General features: G+C 46.7%; 1 long non-coding RNA gene across 1 annotated transcript; it reads left to right on the top strand.

The window, feature by feature from the left end:
• The first annotated feature begins 12,369 nt into the window (after positions 1-12,369).
• Positions 12,370-17,986, top strand: LOC120093718 (uncharacterized). The gene is made up of 4 exons (XR_015624972.1): positions 12,370-12,810; positions 13,991-14,125; positions 14,555-14,606; positions 16,844-17,986. It is a non-coding gene; the product is annotated as an uncharacterized LOC120093718 (long non-coding RNA).
• Positions 17,987-22,717: the final 4,731 nt, after the last annotated feature.

Raw genomic sequence — 22,717 nt, 5'->3', positions numbered from 1 at the left:
CCCTCCTGCTCTTCCTCCTCCTCCCCCCTCTTCCTCCTCCTCCTCTTTCCCTCCTTCTTCTCCCCCTTCTCCTTCTCCCCCTCCTTCTCCTCTTCCTCCCCCTCCTCCTCTTTCCACTTCTCCTCCCCCTCCTTCTCCTCTTCCTCCCCCTCCTCTTCTTTCCCTTTCTCCTTCTCCCCCTCCTCCTTCTCCCCCTCCTCTTCTTCCCCCTGCTCTTCTTTCCTCTCCTCCTCCTCCCTCTCCTTCTCCTCTTCCTCCCCTTCCTCCTCTTCTTTCTCCCCCTCCTTCGCCTCCTTCTCCACCTCCTCCTATCCCCTTTCTTCTTTCTCCTCTCCCTCTTCTTCCACCTCCTCTTCGTTCTCCTCATTTTCTTCCTCCTCTTCTATACAGGATCTTGCTGTGAAACTCAGGCTGGCCTCACACTCACAGCCTCGCTGTCTTGGCCTTCCTAATGCTGAGGCTGTAGACACAAGCCCAGCTGTCAGACGTTTATTTCTGAACCCTCAGTAGAGCTTGCTACCGTCCGAGGTCCCCACAGCGAGTGAGTCTGACTTGATAGCCTGATTCTTTGTGTTGTCTCAGTGCCCTCAGAAGGCTAGACCCTTCATCTTAAAAGTTTCCCCATCTATAAATGGCAATAATAAGAATGACGATGACGATGATGATGATGATGGAGGAGGGGGAGGAGGAGGAGGAGGGAGAGGAGGGAGAGGAAGAAGAGGAGGAGGAAGATAAATCTACTTTATAAGGCAGGAAAATCACCCAACATCTAGCAGTATAGTAAATGCTAAATGCAGCTTCTCCTTCTGATGTCACCAAGGGGGCCATTGTATGCTGTGCAGAGCCTCCAGGGCTCACTGACATCACTGACCTCCAGGGAGATCAGTGACACCAGTGGGTGCAGCTTCGGTTTTCCCCTTTGTATGTTTTGTTTTGGGACAGAGTATTGCCATGTAGCCCCAGCTGGCCTTGAACTCACAGAGTTTGCCTGTCTCTGCCTCTCACATACTTTCAGTCCAAGGCCCTGTCACCACCCTTGGTATAAGTGGTCTATGTCACCCTTTTTCCACATATGATCTCCCCAAGTTATAAATATTCTCAGCAGAGTGCCAACTAGAGATATTTTCCCTTCTCTAAAGAAAAGAACCCTAAAACATACAGATTTAAAATGCCTTCTAGAATAACTACAGTTTTTATAGTTCAAATTTAAATGAACCTGTTTTTCACCAGATGTGGCCAGAATCCATACTCCCAGCCTTGGGAGGCTATAACAGGAAGGATCATGAGTTCCAGGCCATTCTGGTCTATGCAAAGAGACCCCATCTCAGGCAGGAAAACCTTTTTTTTTTCCTAAGCATTTGTTTAATAGGCATTGATTGCGTACCGTGTGCAAGGCTTACAAATGTGAACCAAATGACATCGCTTTTGCCTTTTTCCTTGGGGCTTACAGGCTGGCGGAGAAGCAGCCTTTAGCCAAACATGCTATCATCCAAACGAACGTGCTAATAGGATGCCCATGTTGTGCTGAAGTGAGAAACTGGAGTGTGAGGAAGCCGACAGCATCTTTGTGTTGGAAGCTGAGAGAGAACGGCTCTTAAGCTGGGACACTCTGGGCGGATGGTGTGGCATAGATGAGAGAGACGAAAAGCACTCGTGATCTTTTTTTTTTTTTTTTTTTTTTTTTTTTTGGAGCTGGGGACCGAACCCAGGGCCTTGTGCTTGCTAGGCAAGCGATCTACCACTGAGCTAAATCCCCAACCCCGCACTCGTGATCTTTTAAGGCTCGCCAGTTAATCCTGACCTGGGGTCTGGGAGCGGGGGGGGGGGGCGTCCATGGGGATCGCCTCTTTTGCCCTGGGTCGGAGTAGGGGGCAGGGCGTGCCCATGCGGATAAGGTCTGGGGGTGTCGCCCATGAGGTCACTCTTTTGCCCCTTGGCACCTTTTTCTCACCCTGTCTTTCACACACTTTTCTCAAGGTTTCTTTGCAACGTGGGGCTGTCTGTCTTTGTCTGGTCTGTCTCTTTCTCCAATTTGCTCCCTCTGCCAAGCTCCCGTGTCTCAACAAGTGGTCACCCATCACCAGTTTCCCATGCCAGAGACCTGTGATTGCATCGTGCCCCCTCTCGTACCTCACCTGTGGAATCTAGTCACCTTTCATAAATACTTTCCTATCTCTTCATCCCTAATGCTGCCGTCCTAGTTTAAGACTTTAAAAAAAAAGCAGCGCGTCTGTGTGTCTCTGCCTATGGATGTGCCCGTGAACATAGGTGCCCTCAGAGGCAAGAACACAGCATTGGAACCCCTGAAGCTGGAGTTACAGGATGTTGTGAGCCCTCTGACGTAGGTGCTGGGAACTGAACTTGAGATCTCTGCAAGAGCAGTGTGCACTCTTAAAAACTCTCCAGTCCCCCTCCTAGCTTAAGTCAACCTGGGGTCCTGTCCACTGTGCTTTTGAAGTTCTAGATCAGAACTATTCAATAATGTTCTGTAGGATTTCTCCAAATTTCAATATTGCTTTCTTGATGGTGGTGGTGGTGGTGATGGTAGTGGTGTGTGTGTGTGTGTGTGTGTGTGTGTGTGTGTGTGTGTGTGTGTGTGTTTTGAAACAAGGTCTCACTATGTAGTCATGGCCAACCTGAAGCTCACTCTGTAGGCCAGACTGGGCTTGAACACAGAGATCTTTCTGTCTTTACCTCTCAAATGCTAGGATTAAAGTCATGTGCCACCCTCTGGGCAGGTCACTTACTGTCAATGCAGCCGAGTGTTGAAAGGTCTTTGCTTTGGTGGAGGTGGATGGGATCGGGTTGAAGAGCTAAGGAGATGTGAGGAAGTGGTGGTCAGGTATGAAGATGATTGATCTCAACCTCTCGATGTCAGTCACAGGGAAGACGACTTTGGTTTTTAGCTACTAGGATTTACACCCGTCTGTCCACTGACCTAGTTTTCATTAAGTATAAGACTGTGAAAGCCAGTTGGTCCCTCAGTAGGAAGAACTGTGTTATGGGAAGGACCTGGAGAGATGACTGGAAGGCCTCCAGTCTCTCCCTGCCCTGCCACCTTCTGTGTCCCCTTGGATGTGTGAGAGCCTCAGCTGTTTGTCTCCCAAGGATGCTAACACTTAGTTCACAGATTTGACGAAATACCAAGCAGGAAGAATGTATAAGACACCAGTGCTCTTTGCTTTCTCCCCCGGTCCTCTAGCACCCTCGTGTGGCTTCTAAGGTAGCCCAGAACCCAGCCTCCTTTGCGGCTCAATTGTGTTATTTCCGGAGCCTCTATTCTCCCACTGAAATGTGGTCTCTAACTCATCCCTTCTTTCTCCACTCTTAGTCTAACTGGTGAACTTGAACTAGATAAACTAACATCAGAGACAAGGCATGGTCAGACGTGATGGTGCAAGCCTCCGTTTCTAGCCCTCAGGAGGCAGAGTTTGAAGCGGCCATGGGCCACATAGTAAGACCGACCTTGCTGCAAAGAAACAAAACTCCCAAACTCAAGTCACATTGGAATCCTGGGTAATAGGAGTTCTTGGCTAGTGGAGTATTTTAGACGGCCCACGAGAGATGGCTTGGGTGGACAGTTCACCCGCAAGGAGGTGGAGGGGGATGGTTCATTTTAATTACACACACTTAAACTCCGGCTTCACCTTTGAGACCCAGTCTCCTGTACTTGGCTTGGCACAGCTCTTTCTGTGATGCGCTGGCAAACACACCTTGTCTCAAAAGAATTCTAGAGGCTCCTTTCTCTTCCTCACCCTGTGCTCCTCCAGGGGCTGATGGCTCCATCAAATATGTGGGTGGGAACTATTTGAAGATAACAGGTCGTCACCCTTCCGTATTTGCATTGCATTGTATATTACAAATAACCTATAAATGATTCAAAATATAATAAAGAGATCGCATTGGTTGCCTGTCAATCTTTTGCTGTCTTACAGCAGGGTCATGACCATCCACGGATTTTTTGATATCTGCGAGTGGTCCTTGAACCGGTTCCTCAGGATGCCAAGGGAACGCTGTTCTCACACCTCTTCTTCCTTCCTCTGAGACAAGAGGAGGAGCTGTTAAAAATATGGAGCCCTCAAGAGGACAGAAAGGTGTATTTGAGAGCTAAGTGGGCAGGAATAGAGCTGATACCATTCTTCCTCTTTATTCTAATGTTATTTTATTAATCGGTTCTTTGAGACTTGTGTCGTCGCCTAGACTGGCTTTCAACTCACCCCGAGGCCCTGGGATCCTCCCAGATCTGCTTCCAGAGCAGTTGTGATTGCAGACCTGTGCCATGTACCTGGCTCCTCTTTCCTTCTTTACTGAAAATGTTTCTAAGATCATAATATAGTATCACGAGTTTGTGGGGAACAATAAGAACATATCCCTGGGTTGAAGAGGTTAAGAGCACTGATTGCTCTTCCAGAGATCCTGAGTTCAATTCCCAGCAACCACATGGTGGCTCACAACCATCTGTAATGGGATCCAATGCCCTCGTCTGGTGTGTCTGAAGACAGCTGCAGTGTACTCACGTACATAAAAATAAATAAATCTTTTTAAAACAAAAGAACATATCCCTGTACATCCTGCCCAGATCCCCGCAGTGTTGGTAGTTTATAAACTGCAGTACAAAGTCAGAGTATGTTGATGCTAATGCAACTTACCCACCTTATCAAGACTCCGACCTTCACCTTTTTAATTGTGGCCTTGTGTGTTTGTATTTGCACGTGCCGATGTGTTCTGTTACATTTAACCTTGTGCAGGTTTGTGAGTGTATAAAGACAAGACCAGTCCAAGGTATGGTTGAGGGGAAAGTTTGATTGATTGATTTTTATTTTGCATTCATTGGTGTTTTGCCTGCATGTATGTCTGTATGAAGGCGTCAGAACCAGAGTTACAGACAGGTGTGAGCACCATGTGGGCACTGGGAATTGATCCCCAGTCCTTTGGAAGAGCAGCCAGTGCGCTTAACCTCTGAACCATCTCTCCAGCCCAAGGGGAAGGTTTTTATTATAGATACAAGGGAGAGTACAGCTGGGGGGCCTCTGGAAGAGTCCAGAGCAGGGAGAAAAAGTAGTAGAGTGAACGTGGCCAGTAGACTGAAGGAAGTCATGAGGGGAGAGAGGGAGAGAGGAAGAGGGAGGGAAGAGAGTGTGGGTAAAGGAGACCAAGACAGAGGACAAGAGAGAGGGGACCAAGAGGGTTCCTCTATAATCCTGCTGGAATGGCGGAGTTATCTAGGAATGAGAGGTTGGGGGAGGGCAGCCCGTGGGCTGGAGAAGTTTGGAGGAGCGGAGAAGAGCTGAGTCTCAGGTACTGAGCGAGCCTGATGCTTTTGCATGCATTAGGCACCACGGTTAGCCATTTATCCTAAATTTACTTTGGGTCTGACAGTGTGTCACCAGGACAGCCAAGAGAAAGAAGTTTCTGTATCTTGTTACAACTGCATCCCCATTCCACATCCCCGAGACCTGGCAATTCCTAAGGGGACCTCTTCATCTGTAAAAGCTCGCCTTGTCAGGCTGGAGAGATGGCTCAGAGGTTAAGAGCACTGACTGTGGGGTTGGGGATTTAGCTCAGTGGTAGAGTGCTTGCCTAGGAAGCGCAAGGCCCTGGGTTCGGTCCCCAGTTCTGAAAAAAAGAACCAAAAAAAAAAAAAAAAAAAAAAAAAGAGCACTGACTGTTCTTCCGGAGGTCTTGAGTTCGATTCCCAGCAACCACATGGTGGCTCACAGCCATGTGTAATGAGATCTGATGCCCTCTTCTGACCCGTAGGTACGTATGCAGGCAGAACACCATGCATAGTAAATAAATAAATTTTTAAAAAAAGCTTGCCTTGTCAAATGCTACATCAATGGATCATAAGCATGAGATCTCTCAGAGAGGCTCTCCCACTGTCAGGTTCCTGTGTCTGAACCCCTTGAGATTTGCCTAGGTTGTTGAAGATGTGAACAGACGGATCTTTTTTGTTTAATCTGTTGTTTGCTTAGGGACAACTGAGTCCCTGCCAGATGTTTCCAGTCATTGATCATGAAAGCGACAGAAATATAAATGAACCAAGTGTGGGAAATGCAGCCAGGGCTGGTGGGGATTTCAGCTACAGACCAGTCTCCTCTGGGACGCGGGGAGAGGTGGCCTTTATTTGCTGGAATGAGTTAGCAGGAACTCTTCTTGTCTGGAGGACAGCAGGAGCTGAAGAGCAAAATCGGGTAGAGTCGGGTGAAGCTACAGCCACTGCAAGAGCGGGCATAGGAGAACAACAAAGGCAGCCTTTGGAACCTGAAATGTAACCTAGGCAACTGCCATTGCAACCCATAATATCACCCAAGCCAACAACAATGCCAAAAGGAAACATAATTACTAGCTAGCCCTGTGGCCTAGAGTGTGAAGTTAGAGGGTTTGTTTGCCTTTTCTCAGGCAGCAACTTGACTCTTTTCTCTGCTAGAGCAAATAAAGGTATCGACCCCGTCTTTTCAGTTCTCTAGAGAAAATATACAAGGTTGCAATTGCTGGGTCAAATGGCAACTGCAGGTTTAGGACTCAAAGAAAGTGCCAATCTGTTTCCCAGACCAAACCCCCTGAGACTCGCACCAGAGGTGTATGAATGGCCCGCATGTGTAGTTTTCAGTCTCCATTTGCTTCTTGCTCACTCTATAGATCCTGCCAGCAGGTGGGTAGCCCTCAGTGTCTGTCACTCGTGGGGACTCCTGTAAATTAATTGAATTATGTTTATCCCCATCTCGATTTTAAAAATAAGTGAGACAGGGACTATGGTCTATTTATTTAGCTTCGACAAATACTGGTGTCAGGGGGGAGGTGGGGAGAGGGGGGTAACCCTAGTAAACTTTCTAACAGCTGGACTGGAGGCTTCCCCTGCTGTGGACCGCAAATACTTGCTGTTTGAATCTTTCTGGGATTATTTCTCCTCCAGAAGTCTGGTGTCCTGAGGGGTACACTTCACCTGGGCATGTTCTGCTGGTCCGTCACATCAGGAGACCTTCTGTCCTCCCATCTTATCTTCTTCTCTTCTCTTCTCTTCTCTTCTCTTCTCTTCTCTTCTCTTCTCTTCTCTTCTCCTCTCCTCTCCTCTCCTCTCCTCTTCTCTCTCCCTCTCTCTCCCTCTCTCCCTCTTTCCCTCTTCTCTTTCTCCTGGTCCCTACCCCAAACCCCCAGCCCAGTAACTCCTTCTCTGTCTATTCTCCCCAGTAACTAGCTATAGCCATTTTTATCTAACCAATCATTTTAAATTGGGGAGCAAGATTTCTACAACCAAGGCTGGTCTACACAGGAATTTGCTTATCTTGGGGTAACCAGAGCTCAGGGTACATAATTTAGTATTTTAACGCACAGCAGCGCCAGATCAACCCCCAACAGACTCCTGTTCAAAGACCGAGACACTGGAACAGGACACTGTTACTGTTGGGGTGACACTGAGCACGAACTGTTCTTGTTGTTTGCAAGGCGCTGCCCTTACATCCATTCTCTGACTTACAACAGCCCTAATGGTCGGCCCTATTACCACCTTCAAGAGTACAGGGCAGATGCCTGAGGCTTTAAAAGGAGTGGTACCTGCTCATCGTTATGACTAGAAAGTGACAGAGCTGGGACTTCAGTCTAGGGCTGCTATGACTCCAGCTGTCTCCTGTGTGATAACAAAAGAGCAAACAGATGAAAGAAATGTTTCTGTGCTGTGAAGGCCGCTGCATGGGCCACTGTGCAGGTTATGTCTCTTCAAATGTCAGTGTTGACTTTACCATCTCCGGGAATTAAGGTATAAGACATACACACACACACACACACACACACACACACACACACACAGACAGACAGACAGAGACAGAGACAGAGGAGAGATCCAACAGGTATGCAATAATCTTCCATCTAAAGTCATGAGTAGCTCCAGTTAAAATGCCCTTCAACACAGGCCTAACCTGCCACTTGGTCCATTTACACTGCGAGGATAACATAGTGTAAATAGTGTGGGCAAAGAAACAGGGAGGGATTACCCACAATACATCACATCAATAGACCATCTCTGCAAACGCTTCCCCTATTTAAGCAGAAGGAAAAAGAAAATCAATAATGCAGTGATTATGCAAATGACCACACACACACACACACACACACACACAGACACACACACATACACAGACACACACACAGACACAGACACACACACAGACACAGACACACACATACACAGACACACACACAGACACAGACACACACACACATACACAGACACACACACAGACACAGACACACACATACACAGACACACACACAGACACAGACACACACACACATACACAGACACACACACAGACACACACACATAGAGACACACATACAGACACACACACAGACACACACACAGACATACACACACACAAACACAGACATACACACACAGACACACACACACACATGCTCACGTATATGTGTGTATACACGAGCAGATAAGAACAAGCATTTAAAACACCAGGCAAAGTGTGGAAGGAACTATAATTCAGACTAAGAAAACCTCACTGCCTATGTTACAAAATACAGAAAAACTTACTAAGATCTCAAGGGCAAAGAAATAAAACTGGAGGTAACATGGGAAACGGATGAGCTGAGACCATCAATAGAGAACAAAACAAACAAACAAACAAAAAAACGCAAACAAAACATCCAAGAGAACCTACACATTGGAAAGACCGCAGAGGTGACAGAGAGGTTCGCCCTGAGACCCGCATCACACACTCAGAAAGCGGAGAAACGTTTAATAGGATAAGAGCTCATAAGACAGGCAGGATCCCGTGCAAGGACAGCCAATGTCTCTTAAGTACAGATTATAAAGACTAAACTGAAAAAGGCCTCAAAGCTTTTTGTGCAGTAACTGAAGACCTAATTTTATATATTAAAGTCTATTTGAGTCCCAGAAAAGAACTGATGCAGAATAATTAAGACAAGCGTGGGGCCCAGTCAGATGGGTGACTTTGGGACTGAAACAGAAGGGTTAGAAAGGTCAGGGTAGAGGAGTCATCCCCCACATAGGACGGCGTCGCGGGAGTGATTTAGCCTTCCCTACGACTCCGTGTCGTTATGAATGGTGGCATCTGGGACCAGTGTGGTGCTAAGAACTGTACATGGACCATTCCATTTGATTCCCCCAGAAATGACCCATCTGCATTTTATCAGTGAGAGAACAAGGCGGGCTCAGTAAGCCGAGGCCCCAGAGGAGCATGCGCAGAACTCAGATCGCAGTTGAGCGCGTCTGATTCCCCAGCTGCCCACTGCATGCGCCGCTGTCTCAACAGGGAACGCTTGCCTGTGCTTTCATGTCAGCATGCTATTTTATAGCGTGCGTGCCTCAGCCTCATCTCCAGTGGGCTTCCCCAGAAGGACCATATTGGCTAAGGCCATCCATATTTAAAAATGAACTTTATCACCTGTATTCTCAAGCAACGGGACCTGAAGTGGAAATGAAAGGGTTCTTTGGGAAGTCAGTTGTGTCAGCCGGTGTTTTGCTGGGGCGAACACGTGAATGAGTGTTTTCCTGAAGCAGATACAGGTGAAAGGATGTTTTGCTAAAGCAAGCGTGTGGAAGAACACGTGATGAAGGGATCTTTGCCAACAACATGCATGTATTGGTTTGTCTTACATGCGTTATTAAGGTCTATTTGTCACGACTTCATAGAAAGAGAAATGCACCAAAAAAACGTCTGCTGGTGTGTTGGCTGGCGGCTTCTTTGCGCTTCCGATGACTTGGGCTGATGGCAGAGTGATGTCAGCTGACACAGACTCACATGGAGTTTTGCTAAGACAGACTCACATGCTAACACAAGCCGTGGAGGACATGTGACGTTTGGAGAGAGTATTAATAGGGACTCAACAGAAAGGTTGATTGCTTGTAGCTAGTGTTGCTGGCTTTCTTAGGTCTTTGCTGATCTTCGCTTCCTTGAGAGAGGCACAGCGGAGAACTATGGTGTCCCTGGTGGTCCTGGTCCCTCCTGCTGACTCATGCCGATTCATGAGGCCTGGCTGCCCCTGCTAGGTTGTGCCACTGCTGCTGCCACTGCTGCCACTACTGAACTGGACTGCTGGTGTGTCCGTGAAGTGTTTGTGAGTGGATCAAGCTGTCACTGCTGACCTGTGAACTGAACTGCCGATTTCCTGACTACGAAGAAGGGATCTGTTCTAAAGAATCATTTTTAAACAGGTCCACTTCCCTCGTATCCTAAGAACCTTTCTTTTTCGGTGCCTCTGGTGGGTGCCTCTGGGCTAGAAGGGAGGTTAAAGCATTTAAGGACCCTTATTAAAAGTAGGGTTGGGGTTGGGGATTTAGCTCAGTGGTAGAGCTAAAGTGGTAGAGCGCAAGGCCCTGGGTTCAGTCCCCAGCTCCGAAAAAGAAAAAGAAAAGAAAAAAGAAAAAGTAGGGTTGAGGAAAAATTTAAGCCTATACCAATTGAGTGTTTTTGTTTTTTAATTTTATTTAATCCTATTTTGTGGTGCTGTGTAACCCGTGATTCTTTCCCTTGGAACTTTACAGAGCCAGCACCAAAAGATACCACCACCCATAATGATTGTTTTAAAAGATGATTTTAAAATTCTTACATTTTTAAGAATTCTTATAAATTTTATAAAATTTCCCCTTAATCCTAGGAACTAATGATAAAGAAAAATTTAAACACAGCTTTCTGGAGAGGCGGACCTTCCGGTCATACTGGAGTCACCGATGCCCGTGGGAAAGCAGCCAGCGGAAGGGAGATTTTCACTAGCTTTACAACGAGTACCACATGAATACGCTTTCGCGCCTTGTTTTTCGTTTTAAAAAACCAACTGAAATTCAGTAAATATCTACCTGGATTCCCAGTTTCTCCATCTTTTCAGTGTGGGCGGAGCTCAGTGGTAGAGGGCGTGTCTTGGTCTCGGGTCGGACTTCCCCTTCCCGTAACACTGCCGCTGTGTTCAAATTAAAAAATTCGAGGATAATAACATTCAACATCTTAGTATAAAATTAACAAGAAAAAGGTTACAATTATCCCTGTCATCCAGAAATCCGAAGTGAAAACCGAAACGTGGTTTGTTTCTAAGTGAAATTTAGGATGAGTTTAAATGAATATTTCTCACTATTGCTTCTTGTGGTGGCTTGACACAACCTAAGATCACCTGGGGAGGGAGTCGCAGCTCAGACTTGTCTGGATGAGGCTGGCCTTAGGGCGTGCCTGTGAGGGATTTTCCCAACCAGGTTAACTAAGGCGGAAAGCCCCATCGTGAATATTGGCAATACCATTTCTTAGGTGAGGTGGGGTTGGGCGGGGTCGGGCAGGGTTGGGTGGGGTCGGGCGGGGCTTAGACTGGATGAAGAGGAGAGACCCAGAGGCCACATAGGAGCCGCTCATTCTCTCTGTTCCTGGTTATAAATGTGGTTACAACCAACTCTCAACGAAAACGGACTATAACCAGGAACCGTGAGCTAGAATAAACCGTCTCTCCCTTAACTTGCCTTTGCCCGGGTATTTTATCACAGCAAAATACTTTTAAAATACTATTTAAAATCTTTTAAAAGTAAATATGTACCTTGATGCTACTGTACTAAATAAATTTTATAACTTGCTGGTTGACAAGGAAGCACAAAGACTTGCAGGTCCTTCCCAGAGGACTGGCTGGCCTCTGAGTGCCAAAGCCCTGGAAGTCTGGCTAAAAGTCTACCCTGGAGCCTATGCCCAGTTCCTGCCTTAATAAATGTGCCACCACCAAGTGGTATCATGTCTCACGATGTATGTACCTTGCTAGTTCTTTAAGTGGGAGGCTGGTGTAGATCTGAGCAGCCCTCCTGTCAGATTAGCTGTCAGTTCCTGAGAAGTCTTGGTTCTGGCTACTCAATCTCCCAGAATGCCTTCCTCCTCCCTGAGCGCTAAAGCGTGTGTTTCCTCCCAGAGACTATGTCTTCTGTGTCCTGCTTTTCAACGATTTCATTTTCCCAAGTATCACAGCACTGTTTAAACCGTCTTTCGGCCGTTCGCGCCTGCAGCACATTCTCTGAACACGAACTGTATGCTCCGTGCTACAAATGCCAGAAAGCATTTTTCATTCTCCCTTAGACCAATTCCCAGGGACAGCAAGTGTCTCAGGGTCTCCATTGCTCTGAGCAGACACCATGACCGTGGCCACTCTTATAAGGAAACATTTAACTGGGGCCGGCTTACAGTTCAGAGGCTTAGTCCATTACTGTCATGGTGGGAAGCATGGCAGCACACAGGCAAACCTGATGCTGGAGAGGTGGATGAGTGTCCTACATCTGGATCTGCAGGCAGCAGGAAGAGAGAGTGCTCAAAGCCCACCCCCTGTGACGTACTTCCTCCCACAAAGCCACACCTCCAATAATGCCACTCCTTATGAGTCTAGGGGTTCCGTTTTCAGGAAGTATGTTACACTCGATTGGCCGGATCTACAGTGTCTAGCAGAATAATATTCAAAGAAAAGGACCCCAAAAAGGCTCATTGGGTAGCTAAATGATTGAACGCTAGTAGCCGCTTTTATGGTTTTGTGTTTATTTTTGGAAGCGTGAGGCTGTGGAAATAATTCAGTCACTAAAATGCTTGCTGCACAAGCCTGAAGAGTCGAGTTTTAGCTCCAGTACCCATGAAAAGAAACTGCTGTGACCACAGTGCTAGACAGGAACAGGTCTAGCCTGATGGGCAATCCCTAGGTCCTGTCATAAGGCTCGAAGTGAGTCTTAACTACCCGGAGACCGCCCGAGTGAGACGGAGTTTTATGCAGACGCAAGAGGTTTATTTCTCCGATGCGTCAGGGTCGACCCTCAATCAGCCCCTCGTGGTGAGTGATCCCCAATGGCTATCAAAAGTAGTTTTTATATTTTTTAGGGGTACAGGTTACATCAGCAAGGTTACAGTTTAAACCTATTGGCTAAGCATATTGACCTTTGAATCTATTGGCTAGCAAGCATGTGACATGCACTCGAACTCGATCTGGGACCAGAGGGGTCAGGTGACTATCAGTCAGTGCATTCTGTAGTTTTTCAAGAATGTCCCTCCTCCTCCCAAGAACTGAGGGTGGAGAATGAAACCTGACCTAGCCTGACCGGAGGCGAGAAGCTGGTTCTTGGCTTAATCTTAACCTGAGGCGGTGGGCGTAAGGCTGGCGAAAGCCCCCAGAGTCCTCCACTGTGAGAGGCCCTATCTCAACAAACAAGGTGGAGGGCCAGAGAGATGGAGCCGTGAGGGTAGGCACCTGCCCCTTAGAAGCCTGAGTTCAACTGCTGGGACCCACATGGTGGAAGGAGAGATCTGACTCCTAAACTCCACATCACACAGATACACACACACATATGCACGCATGCACGCACGCACGCACACACAACACTCTTGGAAGCTTGTAAAATTTTAGTTTTAAAAGACAAATGAGTTACCTTGAAGACTAAATATTCTCTCCTTAAGGACAAAGGCACAGATTAAATTCCTTATGAATGGCATAAGGTTCAGTTGGCAAAGTAAAGTGATTTTCCTTTCTGTTCCCGGGCTGAGGTGGTGCTGTCTTGAAAAATAGCACACAAAAGAGATTTCCAACCCGCATGTATGACAGGCTTCAAAGGAGGCTGTCCAAAACACGCTCACACTCCGGGGTTCCCAGCTCTTAAACGGAATTGCTCAAAATCTAAAATAAATAAATAAATAAAAGCTATTTTAGCACACATAAAGGACACACAGTGATATTGTGAGTGGGATGTAAATTAAGGGCATCACAAATATAAAATAATGCATATAATTAAAAGAATGTTCCTGCGACTCAACTCAGATTCCATATAGAAAGGCTTTGCCCTTGTTTAATTAAGGTTGTCTTGCACCAATAGGGTTACTGGAAAAAAAAAAAAAATCATGTATGTCCCCACTGAGCCGAGAGTAATATGCTGCCACCTGCTGGCAATGAAAGAGAAGACAGCTCACGACGATCTTATTTGAAATGTAGACGTTTTGCATCTGAGTGATTTTTTCCTCAGGAGTAACATCATCAAACAAGTTGATGGAGTTGAAAAAGAGTCTGCCGGCCATAGTGACCTACATTTGTGATCTCAACTTGTGAATTCACAGGAGGCTTAACTGCAGGCTTCAACTGAGGACCGAAGGAACTTCTGGTCAGTTTGTTTGTTAAGAACCAGCGACAGGAAGGCAGCCTCAGTCCCAAGCTGAGGAAGCCAGAGATCTAGTCAGCGCTACGGTAGAGAGGAACTCTCGTAAGCATCACCTGTAAATGAAAAATAAAAAATAAAAAAACCCTGTGAATGAATGAATGAATGAATGAATAAATAAATAAATAAATAAATAAATAAATAAATAAAAAACAAACAAACAAACACTGATGGCCAATGAGCTAGGTCAGGAAATAGGAAGCAGGAGACTGGCAGAAAGACAGGATTCTGGGAAATAGCGAGCGTATGAAAAAGGAAGACTCGGGGTTGGGGATTTAGCTCAGCCGTAGAGCGCTTGCCTAGCACGCGCAAGGCCCTGGGTTCGGTCCCCAGCTCCGAAAGACCTCTCTCTCTCTCTCTCTTGCTCTCATTTAGCCACTCTTGAAAGACCGAGACACCCGCCCAGGAGCTGGGCAAAAACCAGCAGGTAGGTGACCTCAGGAAGATGCCGATGGAGATGCAGAGAGGACAAAGAGGTGGGAGTGAAGGAGCGGTAACTACCGACATGGAAGACATAGAATAGATTGAATGGGTTAAATAAGTTACAAGCCAGGGAGGGACTGAGCCAAAGCTCATGGCCAAGGTATTTAATAATAAATGGTCTCAGAGTCGTTGTTCCCGGAGCTGGGGCAAGGGAAGGAAAACCTGGAAATATATATATATATATATATATTATATATACATACATATAATATTTATATAAATTATATATAAATATATAGTGTGAAATATATTTATATTTATATTTATATTATTTAAATATTATATTTATGATATAATATATATCAGAAGGGATCTGAACCTTTGCTGAGAGTCCGCTGCAGTCCTGGGCAAGCAAAGCTCCACCACCACCACTCAGGTCTTCCAGAAAGCTGAGGAGAGTGAGCAGGAGTTGACATTTGTCATTTTCCAACCAGCCCCCACCCCTCTCCCACCCCCCCACTCACCCCACACCCCTCTTCCCTCTCCCCCCACCCTCCCAGTCCTGACACACATAACGAACATCGCCTGAACGAAGACATAGCAGTTTCCTGTCTGTGCTCTCTCTATTTTCTCCACTTGAGCACCAAGTAGTACATGGGACTGGTAGCGTCTCATACATGGGACTGGTAGCGTCTCATACATGGGACTGGTAGCGTCTCACGGTGTATACAACTCTGGTTCCTGTTTTACTGGTTTGTTTGAACTATTGGAATGAAGGGCAAGCTTATTCCTGAGTGGTAGGTTAGCCCCTTGGTGCTCCAGCTCAGCTGACATTATGTATCAAAGTTTTACTCAGTTGTAACTTGAAGAGTAAACTTGGCTCAGCTCTGAAGGTTAGCTCTTCAAGAGCTAACTTCGGGGTAAAAATTGGAAAAGAACCAGCAGCTAGTCCGGATTATGAAGGGCTTTGAAAGCAAATGCCTTGAATTTTCTTTCAAAGAAAGCTATTTAATTTGGAGAAACATGTTCCCCCCGTTTTTTATCCATAAAAAATGGTATTCACATAGCCAAGGCATGGGAGTGGCTGTGCAATTTTTGCAGGACATTCATCTCCAGTAATCACCTATTTACATTGTTACAGGGTCAAAGGAATTACAGCCTGGGCCGTTTACATTGTATCTACTCTACTCAGTATCTTCAGTTCAAGGTTGTTAAGGGGCTGTGTCCAGAAACGGGACCTAGAGACTGGTAGCTACAGCCACGGCAGTTTGGTTTTTGGGGTTTTTGTTTTGTTTTTATTTTGTTTAGGGGTGCGAGTGTGTGTGTGTGTGTGCGTGTGCGTGTGCGTGTGTGTGTGTGTGTGTGTGTGTGATGCGTGTGACTTTGTATCCAGACACCAATTTAATGCACTTCACCACTGTGCGCATGCCTCAGACAGCAAGCACATACAACACTGCGAGATCCATGCAGTGGTGTGCTGGCTTATAATCCTCTGGACCCAGAGATTCCTACGATCATAGCCAAGTTTATTTGGGTGAGATAATTTGAATGGATGTAGAGAGCAGTAGTTTCACACTGGGAGTGCAAAGGTCTAAGCGGGACTAGGAGTGGGGAATGGGGGGCAGGGAGTTAACCAAAACTAAAGATATGTGGAAAGGCCTGTGCAAACCCGACCTGGAGAGGTGGCTCAATAGCTAAGAGTGGCTGCCGTTCTTATAGGGGACCGATGTTCTCAGCAACCAAGCAGGCTGACTGAACCAGCGCCACGCCGGCTCCGGAGGATCTGGTGTCTTTGGCCTCCACTGACGCTGGCACACGTGTGCACATGCACCCACATAACTGAATAATTAAATAGATCTTTTTTAAAAGTTTGATTGGAGGTAGCCTGCGTGAGGTACCCATGGGATCACGGCAACTGCCACTTTGTTCCCAAAATAATGACTCTGAGTCTAATTATTTATTAATAAATGTTTAGTCCATAAGCTTTGGTTTATTCCCTGACTGGCTTGGTATGTATATAACCTGTTTAAGCTCGCCTATGTCTTCCAAATGGTTAGTTACTTCTCTTCAGGTTCATTCAATTTCCAGAATCGATCAATATCCCCCTCCTCTCCCCTTCCCCCTCCCCCTCTCCCCTCTTCCACCCCCTTTCTCTCTCCCTTTCCCTCCCCTGCCCTGGATGTCTCACTTTCTAATACTGCCTCAGCTTGCTGACTGTAGTTATTTTTTTCTTATTGACAGGGGATGCTTTCATGCAGTTCACAAGAGATTCTCTTCCTCTGCACATGGGCGGATAACGCCGCTCCCAGAAGCCAGGGGTTATCAAATGAAAAGTCTCAGTTTCAGATATGGAGCATCTCCTCTCTATGAATTGTTAGTCAGGAATGATCTCAGACCCCTTCCCACCGAAAAAAACATCCGAGATGTCTCTATTGCTCTTGGCTCCTCCCTCTAGCGGATGGGAAGAGTCTGTTGCGGACGACACCACACTCTTTGGTTGCAGAGCCTAGAGACGCTGACCTGAGATGGGAGCTTCTCCCAGGCGGCTGGGCTTATAAGGCTGGAAGGAGCTACCCAGGCCACTGGAGGACAAACGCCATCTCTGGCTTTACCCACCAGTAGACCTTGTGTGTTACAATACTGACCTGCCAGGCAAGACATGCCGACTGGTATAATGGCATGACTGTTATGGGGGTAACCAACCACTTCATTATGGGGGTAACCAACACTTTGTGTTTGGCTGTGAGGCCCCTTCTATGGGAAGGACTTCATGTCTGGTCCTGTAAATCTCATCAGAAGTTCATGGTTGTGGGGGTCACAGACCATATGGTGGGGCCCATCACTAAATGACCATGTTAAATCACCTTCTAAGTGTTTATGTTTGCGCGCATAGATCAGCTCTACTCTCAGTCTTGCTCAGAGAAGATTGTTCCTCCAGTGGCAGCAGTCGATGGGAAGAGGCAGCCATAACTGGTTGAACTACTGAGAATTAGTTACTGTCAAGTACTCAGCCTAAACAGACCATCCCAGGCACCCCATGCCAAGGCTCTGGAGACATCAGAAAAGGGCGTGTGGAAAGAACGTACGGGACAATGACAGGGGCATGACACGCCCATGGCACTCATGAATTCATAGCTGTGAGGTAATCTGTGGCTACCTGCACAAGACTGGACTCTTCTGAGTACAGTAGGGTTGGGAGAGGGGCTCTCGGGGCCACACCTCTCTCTAGCTGAGAAGCTGCTGGTAATTAGTGGTGGCAGGAAGCAGGAGGGTCATTCTTCTTCACTGACATAAAGTACTGGCGCGCTGCCCACGTTCCAGTAAATACCCCATGACTGTGCTCAAACAAGCAACCTTTAACCAACGTGGGGTGAGGGGCATAGGAAAAAGGACACAAAAATAGAAGAGCAAGCTGTTGGAAAAAAGGATTTGAGAGGAAGCGGAAGGTATACAAGTGGGCAATGAGATGAATATGATCACAATACATATATCCATGTGTGAAATTGTAGAGGAAGAAATAATAGTTTTAAACAACAATAACAACAAGGAGGAGAAGAGGAGGAGGAGGGAGGGAGGGGAAGGGGAGGGGAAAGGGAAGAAGAAGAGGAGGAGGAAAGAAGGAGGAGGGAGGGAAGGGGAAGAAGAAGAGGAGGAGGAGGGGGAGGAGGAGGAAGAGGAGGAGGGGAGGAGCAAGAGGAGGAGGAGGGGAGGAGCAAGAGGAGGAGGAGGGGAGGAGCAAGAGGAGGAGGAGGAGAAGGAGAAGAAGAAGAAGAAGAAGAAGAAGAAGAAGAAGAAGAAGAAGAAGAAGAAGAAGAAGAAGAAGAAGAAGAAGAAGAAGAAGAAATGAGCCTTAAAAAATATGCTGTGTTTGCAGGAGATCCACACAGTCTGCCCCCTAGTCAGGAATTCCGTTGCTGTAACAAAATGTCTGACAATGCAGCTTAGGAGAAGAAAAGCTTTGTCTTGGCTCACGGTGTCAGAGGCCTCAGTCCATAATCTGCTAGCAAGTAATGCAGAGTTTCATGCCACAGAGGGCAGGAGAAAACGAAGTTTGTCACTTCATAGTGGCCAGGAAGCAGAGAGTGAGGGAGCAAGGTGGGGGGGAGGGGCGAGGGGGAAGGTCTAAGAAAAAAAATACAGACCAAGATAAAATACGCATGCTCCTGCCCCCTAGTTATTTCTTTCTCTAGATAGGCCCAACCTCTGAAATCCTTGGGCACCTCCCAAAGTAGTGACAACCATCTAAGGGCCAAGCTTTAAACATATGAATTGGGGACAGCGAGGGGACATTTCCTATTCAAGCCATAACCAGTATGTGTGTGGATTAGAAGATATTGGGTGTCTGGGAAAGGGTACACCTAACATGTATGTTAGTATGGAGCACGCGCTAGAGAAGCAGAGTCAGGAGAGAAGTAGTCTGTGCCTGAGGAGCGGCCCCACATAACTGTTGCTAGCCCCACCTTGAGATCCTCCTCCTGCTTCCACATCAGGTATTATAGGTGTGAGTCTTCATACCCAGCTAAACATTACTCTTTTAACTCCCTTGCGAATTCTCTCATTTTGCATTTTGTCTTTCATGAAAATTCTCATCCCTAAGTGACCTCCAATCTCAGTGTTATTAGTTCCGGCTACATAATAGCTACCAGTTAAGCCACTCCCCCAAACACAGGTGGCATTTTTATATCTGAACACACACACAAACATACACTCACATACAAACAAATGCACATGCACAGTCACACACATTCACGCATGCACAGACACACACACACATTCACAAACTCACACACACGCACCCTCACTCATACATTCACACACACTCACACACACACACTCACATACACACAAACACACATGCACAGATACACACGCTTATGCACAGACACACTCACACAAACACATACTCTCACACTCACAAACCACAGATACACATGCACAAACACACTCACACACGCTCACACATACACTGACATACACACAAACACATACTCTCATACTCACAAACCACAGATACACATGCACACAAGCACACTCTCACATATATACAAATACAATGCATACACACTGACACACAACCACACACACTTTCACAACCACACAAACACACACCTACACACACACACACACACACACACACACACGCACACACATTTTCTACCCTTGCAGAACAAAAGTTATTGACCTTTGCCCTGGAGGAAAGCCTCCAATGACCGTGCATGAGTCTGTTGGGCGCTGGGCCAGCTCCCTCTCCACTAGCCTACAACACGCTGTAAGCAAGTGGGTTTGGGCTTTCAGTCTGCTTAATTTCATGTGATTGACCCTAAGCCCCCATAAACCATACGATTCCTACTTGCGAGACAGCTCAATCGGTGCCTCCATGCCTACCGTGAATTGCTCTGCACTTGGGGTGACTGTCAGTTTCCAGGAAAGCCAGAACGCTCCTTCTGTACTCTTCCAGAGTGATCTATAATTTGAGGAACGTTTGCAGCCTATATTTTGGTTTCCTTGCCCATTCATTAGCCTGACAAACACTGGTTATCACCCGAAGTATTTACATTCCAGACCTACCCTCGGTTTTCACTGGGCACCTTTCTGCCCTCTGGAACTCCTCAAGCTCCCCGGGTCCTCCTAACGGATTTTCCTAGAAAAAGAGCACTAGACTCTATCCAGTGCAGTAAAGTCCCAGGTTCTCACTGCAGATTTGAACAGCAGCATTGAAGGTGGCCTTGGCACATATCCTACACCAGACTGTGGCAATATGGCTGTCACTGGGTACCCAGGACACACCCGGTAGCATAGCCTTGTGCTACAGGCTATGATGTGAGAGATTCAGAAGTGGAAATAAAGACCGTCTGCTTTTGTTGTTTTTGAGGCAGAGTTTCATGATTCAGCTCTAGCCTGGCCTAAAAGTCACTCTATAGTTCAGCCTGGCCTCTGAGATCCAGGCTCTGTCCCCCAAGTGATGAGATTAAAGGCATGCTCCACCTCACCTAGGGACCACTGTTGTGAGGATTACTATATGCAGCATCTAAGTCTATGGTCTGCTCAGAAGAAAACATAAAAATCAATCAAGTCTATGGACTAAGGGACCAGAGCTCTGAGACAGCAAACAGGGGGAGCTACAGAGAATGACTCAAGTCGCTTTATGGTTAAGGCCATGGTGGCGCGATCCGAGGAGGGCTCTGGCCCTGTTTCTGCACCCACTTGGTCACACATCTCTCCACTTCTCAACCTAACCTTCTGAGCTTGCCTGTAGTTTTGTCTACACCACTTTAAGTTCCTGGTGAGTTGAACCCACGCACCCAGCCAGAAGCCACCTCAGATCTTCGGATAAAAGACACTCCCACATTAGCTCATATTTAAAAAAAAAAGATTTATTTATTTGTTTTATGTATGTGATTACACTGTAGCTGTCTTCAGACACACCAGAAGAGGGCATCGGATCCCATCACAGATGGTTGTGAGCCACCATGTGGTTGCTGGGAATTGAACATAGGACCTCTGGAAGAATAGTCTGTGTTCTTAGCTGTTTAGCCATCTCTCCAGTCCCACATTAGCTCATTTTTAAACTGGCTTATTGGCTCTGTGGCTGGGCACTTCTAAGCCTTCCACAGTTATCGTGCCCTTCCGTTAACTCCTAACTCAACACCTCTCACTCCGCCCTCAGTTTAGTTGCCTAGTTACGTTCTGTGAAGCCCATGGGCCTACATTTTGGAAGATCCCTGTTGCTCTGAGTCTGTCCCATCCCCCCTCCCCCCAAGTCTCTCCATTCTTCTTCTCTCCCTAGCCTCTGGGAACCTGGAAGTCCCGCCTCTTTCTTTCCTCCCCACAAATAGGCACTGGCATCGTTACTGATAGATCAAAATCCAATTGGGGGCAAGGTCAGTAAAGATTCCCGATCAAAGCATCAGAACCACACCCTTAACTTGACTCTTAGACCTTCCAAACCTTGGTCAGATTCTGCAGGCTGCCATGTTAATTAGCTTAATTAATGTTAATTAACTTCTAATTAGCCTAAGAATCATGTGCCCCAGGTGAGGTGATCATGGATGAACCAGTGGACTGAATTAATTACCTTTCTGTTGCTTCAATAAAGCCACCATGACCAAGGCAACTTACAGACAAGCATCTGGGCTCATGGTCCAGGAAGGAGATAGGAGTCGTCACACCAGAGAAGCATGGCAGTGAAGCTGGGAGCTTACATTTTCAACCTCAAGCAGGAAACAGAGGGAACAAAGTAGAAACAGGGGACGCTTTTTATTCTCAGTCCACCCCGAGCGACATACCTCCTCCCGCAAGGCTACTCCATCTAAACTCCCCAACTGCTCCCCAAATGCTGCCCAAGACTGTGGGGGACACTTCTCATTCAAATCATCACATGGGTGTGTACACGTGTAACCCCAGAATCCAGAATGCTCAATCACCAGGATTTTGATGGCTGCGTAGCAAGGGCCTTCCTCAAAAAACAATGGGGGAGAAAGAAAAGACCAAAAAAAAAGAAAGGGGTTACGGATGAAGTACGCACATCACATTTCCAAGAGTGTGCTTCTAGAGGAGACAGTGGGGGCAGAAGAGTAACCGTGAAGACAGAAAGGCAAGGCCGTGAAGAAAGCAGCTAATTAGAGGCAGAAAATCACTGCAGAGTAAAAACCGAGGTTGGATAAGCGAGGCCAGGTAATAAAGTCTATTAAGAGCACAGGTGACCGTCCATGAGTCATGTGCCAGCATCTGGTTCTCCCTTAGTTGTTCAGAATGCAGAATGGTTCATGCGGAAGTGTAGCATAGATAACATGTATAGGATAGCATTCGGAAGTGTAGCATAGATAACAGCGACAGAGCCCAGCCTGGCCTGCAAAGTCCTGGGTTTGGCTCTGAGCCTCACACAAACACTCAGAGTTCAGAGTAGCTTTTGTGATGGTGAACCGAGTGTACACATTATGGCCCAATTACTGAGCAGTCTTCCTACACATAATGTATACTCTTTTAGCTCTTCACGAGATGACTATATGCATGTCTGTCATTGTAAAATACTTAGTATGACTTTCCTAAGTCTTGGAGAGTTTTGGTTTCTGCTAACCTCTCAGAACAATGTTAGGCAATCCTTGTGAGTCCCAG

This window comes from Rattus norvegicus, chromosome 7 (genome assembly GCF_021556685.1).
Source record: "Rattus norvegicus strain SHRSP/BbbUtx chromosome 7, alternate assembly SHRSP_T2T, whole genome shotgun sequence".
Lineage (NCBI taxonomy): Eukaryota > Metazoa > Chordata > Mammalia > Rodentia > Muridae > Rattus > Rattus norvegicus.
The sequence above is the reverse complement of the archived record's forward strand: the minus strand, read 5'-3'. Positions and strand labels throughout refer to the sequence as shown.